Here is a 16,993-nt window from a genome sequence, read left to right as displayed (position 1 = left end):
ACATTATGGATTGAATCACTAAGGAGAGCAAATTTTATGTGCTAGAAATGGCAGACATGTAATTGGGAAAGAAAGGTTCCTTTGCAGAATTTTTTTTGAGAAAAACATCTCAATTATCCATACAAAGATAAGCACAAAAACTGAAGAAGACAAAGGCAAAAGAAATTAATTTTCTTTCTTTCCTTCATTCTTTTCTTCCTTCTTTTCTCTCTCTCTGTCTTTCTGTTCACTACTTTTCCTTTCTCTTCCGTTTTTCTTTCTCTCCCTTTCTCTTTCATTCCTCCTCCCTTTTCCACAATCTTTTGTTTCCAATCCAGCCTTGTGCAAAGGAGTATTTTCTAGGTAATTTTAAGTAAAGATATTTACTGGAAAAGGATACTTACTGTCCTATTATTAATAAACATCTGATGCTCAAAACTTTCAATTTTAAATATATGCTTATACATGTGTGTCATGGTTTCTGTCTGCACGTCCTCCCAAAGCCTCATGCAGTCCTGGGGCGGGCTTCTAGATATCTGATTGATCCATAATCCAATGCTGAGATTTGGGTCTGAGTGCTACACCTGCCCTGGGGTGGATAGTTTACATATGTAAGGGAGAGAAAGAGGCTGCCATCACTCCTCCTTCCTTTTTTCTCTTCCTGCTTTTGCTGTCTTCTGCCGCCATGAGCAGTCGCCCGCGCCGTGTGCCACTCTGCCTTGGAGCTACCCAAGTATGGACTGAACCCTCCACAAACCGTGAGCTAAATAAACTTTTCCTTCCTTAATTTTGGGCATCAGGTACTTTTTCTCAGCAACAAGAAAAATGTAACCAAGACAATGTGCATGTCATTAAATAAAACACTTCATATTAGTGTTTTACTAAAATTACAACAGTATATCTTTTTTACTTTTCATGAGATGCCAAGAATTTATAGCCTTGCAACATCTATACTTTTCATACATTTTACCAAAACATTACTTCTAATTGAAATGTCATCTGTTTTAAAAATATTTTTGTCTTTCTAGAGATAACACATGGTTATTCATATTGTGTGCTTAAAGCTATAGAGAATAGAGCAATTGAACTACCTATTTTATATGTCTACAGTGGTTTTGCTTATTTGTAACATATTAACCAATCATTCCAATCTTTTCCACTGAGCCTTGAAAGGACTTCATAATACTTCTCAACACCTTACCCAGGTAAATGCTCTGAGTCTATTTAAGCTGGCATTACAAATGACATATGTCTTTTCATTCCTAAACTAGAGTTGTAAACTCATTGTAATATCTACTACATTCTCTTCTTTTTGGTTTTGGTTTTTTTTCTAGTACAGGAATTGAACTCATAACCTCGTGCTTGCCAGGCAGGCGCTGTGCTGCTGAGCTAAATCCCCAGCCCCTGTACTATATCTTTGATATATCTATACAATACTGGACATGCTCAGTTAGCCATTAGAGTAGAAATAGTCTAGCCTAAGCTTTTTGCTACATTTTAAGCATTGGGACACAGCACATGACACCCACAACTTAAAGTAGGAGAGGTTTGTTTTGACTATGGCTTTAGTCCATGATCCAAGGCAGAAGCATGTCTTTAAAGCACATGGCATAGTAAAGCATGCTGTAACCATAAAAGCCAGGAAGCAGATAATGAAGGGGTGAGATATGAACAGAAATACACCCTTCTAGAGAACACCAACAGGAACCCATCTCTAAATAGGACTCACCTCCTAACACCAAGTCACTGGACTAATTTACTGAGATGTATATTGCCACACAAATCAAATCATTTTCCAAACCATGAGATTTATGGGGAAATTTTAGATCCAAGTAATCACATTATACCCTTCCCCCTCAAATATTAATGTTCATCTCAATTTGTGAAGTGCACTTAGGCTATCTCTAGAAGTCACAAAAGTCTTAACAGTTATAACAGTGCTGAAAATCCAACTCTAAATTTCCTCTGAGACTCAATATAAACTCTTAGTTGTGATCTCCTGTAAAAATCCAGAAGAAAGTTAAGTACTTTCACATAACTACTTACCTGTGTCACAGCATAAACATTGGGCTGTCTTGAAATTCACGCACCAGATTAATTGGTCTACAGTCCTTAATCTCTTCCTTTTTAAAAATCTCACGACATGGGAAAAATACAAAACTTTTCTGCCAAAAAATTGCTGATGTATAGGGTGGTTACTAGTCATGATTTCTAAAATATACTACTTACTTTAATCTGAAACCTCTTCAGACTGGCCTTTACTCTCTGAATCCCTATCAAAATTATGGACTTCTGACCCCCAACCAGACCTATATCATTTTAGGGCTTTTCTAGCATGTTTCTACAAATCTTTTCAAACTCTTCACATAAAGAAGTTTCAGAGGCTTCTAAATCATATGGTTGACTGGGGATGCAGCTCAGTGACACAGTGCCTGTCTGGAAAGCACAAAGTCCTGAGTTTGATTCTCAGTACAAACAAAAAAATTAAATCATATGGTCAGGTACACTCACAACAAAAACAAATCATTTTACTGGCAACTTTGGAGACTGGATGGATGATTAATAATTAATATATCAGAGATGAAGTAAAGAAACATAATGTTTCAGGCTTACGTTGTGAATATTTGGCAAGGTATTAGGAAAAAGATTACTGCAATAGTTGATATAGAAATTAGGGAAAAGATAACACTGAATATGTTCCCTCACAGAAAAAGTTTTCCAATCAAAGTATAAAATCAAGTTTCATCATCTTGGAAATTCACTAAGAGAATAAAAAAAAATGACTCATGGTAATTTTAAAACCATTAAATTATTATAAAAACAGTGGGATCAAACATTTTTACATAAACTTATTCCTACCTTCATGCTCCAACTCTATGGTGCAGGATCATGAAAATCAACAGACGCATAGCCAAGAGAAGGTAGTAATGTCTTTTTAAGACTGGCTAACTACCTATCCTCAGTGAATTGTCAATATTTTTATTATATAAATTGCTCCTTTGTAATAACCTTTCCCACTCTTATTGTTATTGATCTTATTTAAAATCAATTGAATGAAAAAAGCCCTATCACCAGAAGGTTATTAAAAACAATAGGGGTTATCAGAAATAGTTAATATTATAGCTGTATAATGCTTTGAATGCAACTGGGGCAAACAAGTGCTTGGTCAAAAATATAAAGTTTGGAGACCTGGTGACTAGGTTATTATAAGTAAATTTAAATGCTTTCTAATATTTCTAGACATGTAGAAACCCACATAAATTTGATTTTGCTTTCCTGCAGAAGCCTAAAATAAAAATTGATGCAGATTATAATTTGAAAGAAAATTGAGTCTAGTTTTCTCTCTCCCTCCCCCCCCCTTTATGAATAAAACTTTGTACCTCAGGACATCCAATCATATATTATAATTGGTGACTGACTGAAAGGTATACTGAATCAGGTATGATCTAAGAAAGCTAAGCTAAAGAAAAATTTTAAATAAAAAACAGAAAATAAAATGTGACCATATACTATAGGGAATATAAAACATAGATAATTAGTTCAGTAATGTTAATGAAAAGAGATGCAATAATAATAATAATAAACAACAAGAACAATAAAGACTCTGGAAATGTTAGAGTAAGTCTAAAATGTTTTATTTGTGTTGAATATGCAAAGAAATAGGAAACTATGGCTCATACTAGGGGACAGGTAGAGTTTTTTGAACAGAAAATGTTACTATGGAGGGAAATGGATGTACATCTTTAACCCAGCCAGAGTGAGGTCCTTGGTTCAGTTTAGAGCACTACAAATATAAGTAAATGAATATATTAATAGAGGAGATCCAAACATTGGACTTATAATACAAATACTTTAAATCAGTGATCATAAATATGCTGAATTGAAAACATAAACAAAATTTTAAAATAACATATGAAGTATATTTCATCAAGTAGAAAATTACAATAGATAGATTTAAAAAAATCGAGATGCTGGCCATATGCTTAATGTCCTAGCCTTCTGTACCATGAGCCAAACATTTCCATTTTATATATCAAAAAATAAATGAAATTCAATAGTGTGAAACAAAGGATAAGGAAAAATAATAACTGCATGATCATTCCAATAGATGCATCAAATATGTTTGACAAAACTCAGTATTTTTCATGATAAAAATGCTTAAGAATTATGTATAAGAGCATGTATAAAAAACACCATAAAGGCAATATATGTGAGGACAACAGTTAACATTATGTTCAATGTTGAAAAGCTGAAATGGTTTGTTAAGAGCAAGGCCAGTATCCCCTTTCCACCAACTGTGCTCCACATAGTACTGGAAGCTTTATTCTGACTAAAGATATGAATAAAGAGAAAGTCAGATGGCAAAGAAGAAGTAAAATTTTCATTATATGTAAATGGCATGATCTTAAATATAGAAAATTCCTCATATTAGACTAAAAAAATTAGGAAAAAATATCAACATACAAAACTCAGTAATATGCTATATGACAATAGGAAATTAAAAGAAATAGTATTAAGCAATAAATATTATCAGCAGTAAAGAAATACACACACATACACAAACACACATCTAGAAGTAAATTTAATTCAAAAAATTTAAAAATTTTAAACTATGGAAAAACACCTCTATTCATAATTTGGGAGAATTTGTACAGAAATAACTATCCAAAGTATTTCACAATTTCAAAACAATTTCTTTCAATTAGCAATGACTTCATTCAAAAAGTTAATATTTGTAGTAACCACAAAAACACAAATATAAAAGGCAAATTAAAGTAAAAGGAGCAAAGGATTGTATATGACACTACCTTACTTCAATATATAATACAAAGCTATAGCAATCACAACCATATGGGGTTATAGAAATGGCATACTGATCAATAGACTAGAACAGAAAACATAATAGTATGTCCATGCATCCACTGCCACTGAAGTTTTATGAAGGTGCTGATTACATAAGCTCAAGGAAAGACAATCTTTTTAACAAATGTCGCTAAAGTTGAGCATATACGTGTAGAAGAATGAAACCAGATCTCTATCTTTCCTTCTCTCTCTCCCTCTCTTGCTCATTACAAAAATCATGTTAAGTGACTTCAAATTTTAAAACAAACAGTTGAAACTATGACACTCCTGGAAGAAGCACAGAAGAAATTTTTTCAGGCAGTGGAATGCCCAACATGCCAAAATCACAGGAAACAAACACAAAAACAGAAATGTAACCGATAAACTAAAAAACTTCTACATAATAAAGGAAGAAATCATGAAAACAAAGAGAAGAAATCCAGAATGGGAAACCATATTGGCAATCTATACATCTTTCAAATGGTTAATATCCAAAATAACATCAAAAATGATAACATTATGTGTTGAATGGAAATCAAAATGAATCAAAGATCTAAATATTAAAACAGAAATAATCACCCTGCTGAAAGATAAAACAGGTAAATCTCTAAGTCATAGGTGTAAGCAAGAACTTTCTGAACAGAACTCCAATTGTGTAAGAAATAACTTCAAGAGTAAACAGACAGGATTATATCAAATTAAATGTTTCTGGATAGCAAAGGAAGCAACAACAAAGTGAAGGGACTACCTACAAAATTAGAAAAATATTTTGCCAGTTACACATTCAATGGAGCACTACTATCTAAAGTATATAAAAAGTAAAAAAAATTAGACCCCTTTAAAATAAAACACCCAGTGAAAATGAACCACTGAAATGAATAGACACTTCCTAAATATGTACAAATGTCCAATAAGTACATGAAAAAATGTTCAACATCACACTTAACATTAGACAAATACAAATCAAAATTGACTTGACACTGACTCCATCTTACTCCAGAAAGAATGACTATCAGAGAATAACAAATGCTGGTGGGCCTTCAGGTAAAAAGGACCCCTTCTTTGCTGGTTAGAAAGAAAGTGAGAGCAACCACTATGCAAATCAAATGAAAATGCTAATAAAACCTAAAAGTAGAAGTTTCACCCAACTCAGGTGTTCCCTTTCTAGGTGTCTTCCCAAAGAGCTAAAAATTTTATATTATAGGGATACATGTTGTTATGGCTTGTGTCTGGGTGTCCCCCCAAAGCCTCATGCGGCCATGGGGCAGGTTTTAGAGTTTGACTGATTATGAGTGTGAGAGCTACACCCAGCCTGGGGTGGATAGTTTGCATATGTAAGGAGAGGAAGAGGCTACTTGCCGCCATTCCTCCCTTGTGTGCTTGTTGCTCTTGCTGTGTTCTGCCACCATGAGCTGTAGCCCTCTGCCATGTGCCACTCTGCCTTGTAACCTACGAAGTATGGACTGAAACCTCCACAAACTGTAAGCGAAATAAACCTTTCCTTCCTTAATTTTGGGCATCAGGTATTTTGTCCCAGCAATAAGAGAAAAGTAACCAAGACACATGTATACCCATGTTTATGGTTGAACAACTCATAATAGGTAAATCTTGCAAGCAAGGTATATGTCCATCAAGAGACAAATAGAAAAAGAAAACGTGGTATTTGTACAGAATGGAATACATCTCTACCCTGAAGAAGATAAAATTTGAGTTATTTTTAGGAAAAAGGATGTACCTTGAGATCACCATATTCAGTGAGATAAATTGAACACACAAGCTTAAGTATTGCATGGTTTCCTTAGATGAAAAATCAATTTTATAAATAAATTTAATTAATTAAAAAGTAAAATAAATTTTGATATTAGGAAAGAGTTGGTAGATCTTTTTGCAAAATTGATGGAGGGAGGGTGTATTGGAGGGAAAAAGGATAAAAAAGAAGTAATATGTATTATATATGCATACCAAGCCCTCACAAACCACACAATCATTATATCCTACAAGCATGTACTAATAAAAACAAAAATTTAAAAAATAGTGACAAAAACTATATTAAGAGTATTAAATTTAACTATATTTCTTGTCATGCATCTTTATATTCAGAAGAGGTAAATATATTTGCAAAATTTCTTTGTACCTTTTAGTAAGAAATAACAAATTCTGCCCACAGACCAAATGCCCAGTGATTTTGATATCTTTTAATTTCATGTAATCTTTAAAGTATATGTCATGACTTTATTTTCATTTTTACAGTTATAAAATGAAAGCACACTGAGATTCTCTGGTTTATCTTAGTTAACAGTGTTAATTGATTAATATGGGAAAATCTCCAAATTACTCACATAGGAACAAGAAGTGGAGGAGCATTGGCCCAACACTACCTCACCCAATTGGTCAAGGTCAACATCAACAGGTATATGTCATGCTATAACACGTGGCATGATAGAACACCACTTTACTGCTGCTGCCTTCAGCTGATGAATATTTGAAGTGCTTCCACTTTCTAACTGTTATGAATAATGCTGCATTATTTTTGTGTGGTTGTACATTTTTATTACTGGTTCACATGATAATTTTTATTACTGGTTCATATGATAATTCCATACTTAAATTTTTCATAACCCCCTACAATCTTCCACAGTGGTTACAACAATTTCTACTCCCATTGTCAATGCACAGAAATTTCAAATTCCCTATTACCTTATCAATACTTGTTATGATCTAATTAGTCATCCTCATGAGAATTAAGTAGTATCTTCTTGTAGTCTGATTACATTTCCTTGTGGAGTACCTATGCTTATTGGCCGCTGTATATTTTATGTGGAGAAATATCTCTTTATTTGAATTTCTAATCAAATACTCTTTTATATTTTAATTACATTTTCTGTTGTGTCCTAAAAGTTCCTTATGTTTTCCAGATACTAGATCACTTATATGAGTTCTCAAATATTTTATCCTTTTCTATACATGGTCTCTTCACTTTCTTCATAATTCCTTAAATATACATTTTTAAATTTTGATCATCTGCTTTCATATTTTACCTGTGATTGTTGTATATTTAGGTTCAAATTCTTTTAAAAGCATTGCTTACCATCAAGAAGTGTTCAATTTTATTTCCTTCTGAGTGATGCCATTCTAGTTCTTAGTCTTTAATTCATTTTGAGTTAATTTTCATATACAGTATGTAGTAGTGGGTCTATTTTATGCTGTGCAGGCTGCTATTACAAAAATATCATAGACTTCATTGCTTCAAAACAGACACTTATTTCTTAATTCTGTTGGCAGAAAAATCCGGGACCCAGACATAGGCAGATTAAATGTCTGCTGAGAGCCTACATTATGTTTTGTAGGCCTTTGTCTTCACATGACAGGTTGACTGAGAAATCTCTCAGGGGTCTCATTATAGACAATAATCCTATTATGAAGAGTCCTCCCTTATGAAACAACCAGCTCCCAAAGGCACCAATGACGTATCCAATCCTTCTGGTGATTAAGATTTTTAACATATGAATTTGGAGAAACATAAACATTCAAGCCATAATCAAGTCCAAATTCACTCTTCTGTGACAGGCCGTCCAATTTTCCAAGCACCATACACTGAAAGGGCGAGTCTTTCCAGTTATTGTGCATGCTGAAAATCAAATGTAGGAGCTGCGTACTCATTTTGCAGTATTTCCCTAGATCTACAATGGTACAGTGTTTAAGAACATAGAATCTGGACCACGACTACATACATACAACTTATTCCAGTAAATTTAGGAAATTAGCATTATCTGTGCTTCAGTTATCTCATTAAGCAAAAGATAACAGTAGCATTATGTAAAAATAATCATACTTCTGTGTGCTGAAAAAATGAAAGTGTGTTTGTCACTGTGTATAAAGCTGTATTTAATAGATTTCTCACTCCCCTTCCCATTTGGAGAAGATCTCCCTACTTCCTGCTATTTATGCTTTATTTTGCCGGCTGTTCCTTAGAGAGAGGACTAACATCCGAAATATATAATGAACACAATAATATTATAATTTTCCAGAATAAAAAACTCAATCAAAATAAGCAACTGAAATAAACAGACACTTCTCAGAAGTAGATGACCAATAAATATATGAAAATATCTTCAGCCTCACGGAACTTTAGGAAAATGTAAATTAAAATAACACTGACATACTATTTACTCCAGGAAGACTAGCTATCATAAAGGAATCAAATAATGACAAATGCTGGTGTGGCTTTGAGAAAAAAGGAACATTTCCAAATTTTTGAGGGGGTTGTAAACTTGTAGAACCACTATGGGGGAGGTCAGGGTGAAGATTTCTCAAAAATCTAAAACTAGGTTTTCCATTTGACCCAGTTATCCCCCTTCTAAGAATCTTCCTGAAGGAATTACAGTCATAATTATTACCGTAATACATGCACAGTCCTGTCTGAAGCAGAGCAACTTTTAAAATTTAACATTGGAAAAAGCCTAAATGGCCATCAACAGATAAATGGATAAAGAAAATGTGGGGTGCTATTCTGCCATTAAGAGGATAAACTTGAGATATTTGTAGGTAAATAGATGCACCACCAGACCATAAAGTTAAGCAAAACAAATTAGACACACAAGTTTAAATATCACGTAGTTTTTCTTATATGAGAAACCCCAAATTAACATCTTAAATTCTGCATTCTGACTATAGTCAGCCTAGAGTACCATATGTGATTAAAAAATTTAAATGAAATAGTAGCAATTGTAATTGAGAACACATTAAAACAGTTAATGTTGTATAAGGTATTTGCTAATTGTGTATAGGGTGGTTTAATTATTAATATGTACTAAGAATGGCATTAGTCTTGTGGTTAAAAAACTGCCTAAATTAAATTTGCCTTGAGTCAGTGTAACCTGATTCATTCTGGGACATAAACCATTTGAAGTCAGCTAATTTGACTTTGACGGCTCTATCTTCTCCTTCAGTGAAGAACCCTATTTAAAGCTGGGGTCATCACTTGTCCTGTTATAACAAAAGTCTTGAGTTTCATTTTCTTGTGTCCCATGGTAGTGGGAACCAAACAAATCATACTCCATCACTGGACTGTATAGCATCTTTGATTCTTAACATTTATTATGCAGTGGCATATTTCTTTAGCTGCTGCCATTATACTCATTCCTTATGTATGCCTTGGGGTGCATTTGACTTCAAGAAAGTCATTTGGATTTTCTTAGGTGAATGATAAATGTGCTCTTCTCAGTAAAAAAAAAAAATAGTAACAATTGTCTATTTAAATTCTGTGTGCACATATACACACTCTTTGCGTGAAAATTCATGATGGTGGGGAATCAGAAGAATGTATGAGTTTGCTAAAGGCTTATTTTGCTTGCAGCAAATATGTGAATACTGATATTTGAAACATAGATATCATTATGGTAGTGAAACACCTTGGAATGCATTCCATTATTCTCTAAATTCTTTCAATGAGCATGGATTTTATGATAGCATTTAACCTCCAATTATATTAAACAGAGGCTTAGGGTTAGCATTTTTGTTGTTTATTTTATACATAAAGAAGAAAATGACTTATTATGAGTCCATTTTTTTTATCTTTTTTTGAGACAAGGTCTCGCTAAGCAGTTGAGGTTGGCCTTGAGCTCACTTTGTAGCCCAGGCTGGCCTCAAATTCCCAACAATCCTCCTACTTCAGCCTGCTGAGGTCTGGGATTACAGGCGTACGCCACCACCTCGGCTGCCATTTTTATTAATAATATATTTCATTACATTTTTTTCTTAAGATAGGAAAACATCATTTTTGCAGCACTTTGGAGTCAAAATTTATGAGACAGGCAAAGAATAACTGTAATCATCTGGAGGCTACATGAGAAGCAGGTGAGCAGGGTACAACCTCAAGATCCCATCAAACAGGACTCAGATCCATAGTGTCCACCTCATCCTGCTTGTTATCATTTTCCTGCAAAGCAGGGTCTCCTTGCAAACTTCTTGCCTATGAGCCAAATCTCATCTCGCACTCTCTCCCTTTACTCATGCATGTTCAGCATTCTAATTATATGCGATCTGTTTAGTTCAATCTCAGTGAATGCCTTTTATATCTTTCCTATACCCATGTGTTTACTCCTATGATTTTACATGGAATACACTTTTCCTCAATTTTAACTAACGATATATTTCCATTATGTATTTATGAGCTTTTTTTGTTGAAAATGTTATGCACTGAACATCTATACATTTCCTCTGAATATGTAATGAATGGCAAGATATAATAGCTTCAGATTATTTCTGTGACTGTCAGAAGGAGTGTAGTAGAAAAACTATTTCAAAATTAGTTACAAAAATATAATCAAATGTCTCTTTTAATCACTTAAAATACATGATCTTGGCAAATTCCTTAATTTATCTAAATATCCATGTACTTATTAGTAAATGCTAAAATATAAAACAGAAAATTATGTATTTTTGTTTTCAAATGTACTTCTTAAAATTATCACAACACTGTTTCTCACACTAGTCTGAATATTCCTGGAATTTAAATAATACATTTTCTGGGCCAGTTATAAAATCAATGATTTTATAATATAAATGCATGATTTAATGGGGTGAATTTTAATATTTAAAAATTTAGACACATACATTGCACTCCAATCCAGTTATGGTATTAGTGAGAATTTGATTCTGCTGATGGCACATCTATATTTGTTCTTAATTTTTAATCAAAAGGTACTTGTTTATTTACTTATTCAAGGGCTGTTTAACTTTCTACCTTGCTAAAAAATCAGGTATTCTTCTTAATGAAAACTTACTTTGTAAAAGAATTAATCCATTACCCTAATAGAATACTATTGTTCTTAACACTTACTATGATTCATTCATGAAAGGAAATTACATAATTTTTAAAATGTATTCATTCAAATAAATCTCCATTTGAAATGTTCAGATGCATAGTTATCTCTTACTCTACTAGCATAATTAAAGTGAGTCATCCTAATACTGTATATTTTGTCGTGGATTCAATTATTTTGATTCATGCATTGGTATTATTTTAGGATGTAGAATAAAATTAGAGAAATCACAAATAACGGATATATTGTGACATTCATTTTAAAAACAATTAACTGTGGCATATACAATGTTCACTCACATTCTGTACAAAAGTTCAAAGAATGATAGAGTCAGGAACACAAGTTGCTATAAATACTGCATCTACTTTAAGTTCAATTTAAGAAGTCTTAATCATTTCATGCAATAATTATCTATTCTCCTTTTGTGTAATCCAGCAGCAGTTAAGAGGAACACTTCTTGGAAAGTGAATAAAACACTTACTCTCTTTCCTACTTGACATGAACTTTGGCAAGAGAAATAGTCTGTATGCTAGGTAACGTATGAGAATATCTGCCAAATTTACCTAATAATTTTAGTCTTCTGAAGCCTCACTCATGCTATTTGCTATTTTTGTTTAATATGAGGTCACTTTGTAGTCATTTGACTAGTTTTGGAAAAAAGAATATTCAAATCAAGCTAATAACTGCAATTCACACAACACACAAATCTTGTTATCAAAAAGATTGTAATAATATCTTTTTGAGCACAATCTCAAATAAGAAAATGTTTTGTATTCTTCAAATGATTTATTGTCTATAGATAGCCATAACTGAGGCTTTAGCTAGGTAATATTGCACAAATGACACTAGAGGAATTGTGCTGGAGGTAAAGTAAAATTCTTTTTTTTTTTTTTCTTCTGGTACTGGAAATCGAACTGACGCACTTGCCAGACAGGCCCTGTGCCGCTGAGCTAAATCCTCAGCCCCCTTAGTGAAATTCTTGAGAACACAAAAAATATAACAAGTGTACCAGAGAAGCTAATGACTTATCTAATCTAATAGTCTCTATATTATATTCATTAAAGTTATTTTAATTGTTTGATGATCTTAATGCTAAATGGTATTTCATGAGTACATCCTATGTTATTCTCTCTACCTTATAGGATTAATGTGCTTTGATGATGAACATACATCAAGAATGGATGATGAAATTATTTATTTAGTAAGATGCTTTTTGTTCGGGGTCTGTAGCAAGATTTAATTTTGTGCATTAAGAACTTCTTTCTAGTGAGTGATATTATGTTCAGCATAATGGTTTTGTTTAAATATTTCCTTCAAATTACCACAGTTTATTTTGATCCATATAACATAGACATGCATAATTTCATTACTTGTTGTTTTACATAGTAATTATATTTTGTTAAATATATTTACATGATTCTATATTTATCTATTGAATGAATCATTTTGTTTGTATTTGTACCATGTTTTGGTATTTTAATTCCTGTAACATGTATATTTTGCACTATTGTGACAATGGGTGAGTAAAGATGAAATATTACTTAAAATATAAAATAATGCCTTTGGGAGGAATAAGTTCAAATTATAAATGTTAAAAAAGAAAGAAGTCTTTAGATGATGTAAATGAGTGTGCATCTGAACAGGCATATGTATGTAATTATGTGTGTGTATGTATGTACATAGGGATGTATAAAATATAAAGATATAAAAGAATTATAAAAGAGGAAAAAAGAAAAGAAAGAGGGATCTGGGAAAGGTGGCAAAAGGGTAATGAATTCCTGAAATGACTTGACCTCTATTCAGATAGTCAGTGATAAACATTATGGTGGTTTTGTTTTCACTCTATGTCATGTTCTTCAATTGGATATTGTCAGCATTTTATTACAAGTTGTAATGACAAAGTTAAAAGGATAATACTTTTAAATATTTAGGGAAAGGATTATGCAAATACATATATATCTTAAATCTGATTTTACAAATACAATTACTATTGCCCAATTCTGGAAAATTAAAATAAATTTGAAACACATCTATGTTTGAGTAAAGATTAAAGTAAACTCTTGTCTGGCATAGGACCATTATTATTAATAAGTAAAAGCTTTGTTGACAGTTCCATATGTTTTCATACAAAATTTTTCTACCTTAGTGAACCCCAAATATACTTCTCTGGTTGCTATTTTCTTTTTCTTCCTGACGTATAAGAAACTGGAAAAAAATGATGACTAAGTGGCACAAAAGTTAAACTTAGAAACTCTCATAATTTCCTTAGCATGAGGCTCAGATACCTGAATTTGACATTTATAATGGTTCCAACTAAGAAATATATTTATGGGGCATTCTATGAATATGCTATCAACTGGTAAATTTAGCTATATCACTTAATTTTGATTTTCAGAGAAATAATTGTGGAAATGGTTTTCTCTTAAATACATTGAGAATCACATATCTAGTGATCTCTGACCACAAAGCATAGCAGGTGGAAAGTTTGTGTGGAAAACTTGCTGATGCTTTTATCCTGATACTACATTTGCTGGGCCTAGATCCAAGTACATTTGCACGTATGGACGGCTTTTAAGCATGGATTGTTCCCAGCTCTAACTTTTTCACGTCTTTTCTCTGGTGAAGTCAGTTTCCAGCAAGTAGTACCCCTAGGATACACTTTCAGAACATAAAAGATAGAATCTATAGATAAATAACTACGCCCCTCATGCTGTGGTGAGATAACTATGATTTATGCTACACAGGAAGGGCCACGGCAAGATTCACTGTAAGTTTCCCATGACACTAATCTGCTCATCAACAATGTCTGTAGGCTTTCCTTTTTCCTGTTCTCACTTCTTCCAGTTTTTCACTATGTTTCCCAGAGTCAGTTCTTAAATTGATAAATTGCATACAAATCTCTATCTACAAGTTGGCTTTTGATGGACTTATTCCAAGACAGTCAAAAAGTTAGAATTTTTCTTGTGTAAACATCCCACTGCCTTTTACCTATAGCCATGATAAAATGATTTTTTGGCTTTTCCGATTGTTTAGAGACAGCAGTTTGACAAATCAGTCTATTACTATCTGAAGAAAATAGTGCTAATTTGTTCTATTTGGAGGGGACAGGTAGCTTATCTCTGTAAACCATTTTTCTTCCACAGGTGTTTCAGCAAATCCTTATAAGGAAGTAACAAAATATATTTTAATCTCTAAAATATATTGTTTGCTATGTTTTCATCACTGTTTCATTTTTATATGTGCTTTTCATAAGTGTACAGTTTCAATACACTTAAATATATTACAACGTGCCTCCTATGGCACTACTAACATGTCCTCTGAATTCCAAAAAAATTTCTAAGTACTCACCTACAGTAATAAATTTATGAAAACATATTTGCATGTAAACATAGTTCCATTAATCTCAAAATGTAGTTGTTTACAAGCTTCAACAATATTAAAGGGTAACACTGCATTGAATTCTAAAGTACAAATGTCATTCTTCATAACTATGTAGAGACAAATTTTAAAGTTGATATCAGAAAATATGAATGTAAAAAACCTTTTTAAAAAAAGTAATCCTTAACTTCAAAAATGCCTCTTATACTTATTTATAGAGTATTTACTTCTACTATTGTTTTCTTTTAATATTGCTATTTCTGAGATTTCAGTGTCATTTTAATTATTGATTTGTATTTTCACTTTAATGTTTTTGTGAAATTTTTCAGTTTCTTGTTTGTCTTCTCAAGTTTTTCTAATTTAAATTGTTATATCTGGAAAATTTGTAAATCCAAATATGTCTTTCTTTTACTCAGTCAATAAAACCATAAAATATTCATCTTCGGATGGATTACTCATGTAAAACAACTGATGTACTTCTCAGATCTGCAACAAAAAACTTGTATCAAAAGGTATTCGGACACTAATAAGCACAATTTTGCTTCCCCAACGTAGAAGTAAAAGTATTGTGAAGGATAAAATTATAATGTGCTGCCATGAAGTTAAGCTTTAATTCCAATACGTTCACCTGATTAAGTTCTGATTTTCTGAAAGAAATAATAAAAATACTTTGAGATTAAAAAAAATGAAGTCATAAATTTGAATTATAGCATCAGGTTTTAAAGTGGACTCACTAAGAAGTATTGTGTAACCAGGTCTAAAAAGAAAGCCCTCAAGGGGCTGGGGATTTAGCTCAGCGGCAAAGCGCCTGCCTGGCAAGCGCAAGGTCGTGAGTCCAGTTCTTGGTACTGGAGAAAAACAAAAAAAAAAAAAAAAAAAAAAAAAGAAAGAAAGCCCTCTGAATCTCCTTCATATCTTTCACAATAAAGAAATTGAGTAAAATGACTAAGGTTCTCAGTGTCTACTCTCATCGAGCAACTATCAAAACTCCCCTACTGTTAGTGTTTTGGCGAGGACCCAAATTCATCTTGAAAATATCCAAAAGTCAAAGGTAGAGAAGAATGAAAAACAACTGTCTCCACCATGCTATGAGGACTGATATGTCCTGAAGTCAACCACAGTGCTTCAGCTGAGAGAGGTGTGCACTCTGACTGAAACAAATGTGAGAGTTGATGAAATAATGTCAGTTTTCATACCGTGGTAAAACCCAGCGATGTTACACTGGCTGTGAACATGATGGACACACATATTATTATAACATTTATTTTGATATTCATGTTCTGATTTAAGCATTTAAATCAAGTGAAAGACAATTCGTGCATACCCCTGTTTTTCTGATCTGTCAGTCACTATCTCTGCCTTTCACTACGTGGCATCCAGGATTTAACTGAATTTCTAAAAATGATTAATTAATCATGAAAATTGTTTTAGCCAAGTTTTCAGGTTTAAACTCACTTATGCCCTATCCACTTGAAAGCAAAAGCTTGAACTTGACTGGAAAATGAACTACTCTATTATCTCAGTAGTGTTTTAGGCCTTATGAGTCTTTCTTTTAAAACAGCATGGAGTTCTTCACACATATGTTCACACTTAAGAGTAGATTTTTGCTTAGCCTGGTAACTGAATGATATCACAGTGCTTTTCTGTTTTCCTCATAAAATATTCAAGTCTCAAAATTGGATCTAGGAAAATTTTATTTGAGGTGACTATATTTTTATTAATATTTATTTGTATTTCTATAAAATTGAGATTTTTTAAGGGAGGAAGTTCTGAAATTTTAAAAAAATTAACCATTTTTCCTTCTTCACATAGTCTAGCTGTATTTACCTCATGTATTTGTGAAGTGGTCAGATAGACAGTTTTTCTTGTTTCTTCACATTAGCGTGGAGTAGAGGATGAGTTAGAATGATGAAATTTATTAGTTGATCAGTTTAGAGATTACTTGGAAAAGGTAAAATTTCTAGTTTCTT

This window comes from Chinchilla lanigera, unplaced genomic scaffold (genome assembly GCF_000276665.1).
Source record: "Chinchilla lanigera isolate Chin_1 unplaced genomic scaffold, ChiLan1.0 scaffold00006, whole genome shotgun sequence".
Classification (NCBI taxonomy): domain Eukaryota; kingdom Metazoa; phylum Chordata; class Mammalia; order Rodentia; family Chinchillidae; genus Chinchilla; species Chinchilla lanigera.
The sequence above is the reverse complement of the archived record's forward strand: the minus strand, read 5'-3'. Positions refer to the sequence as shown.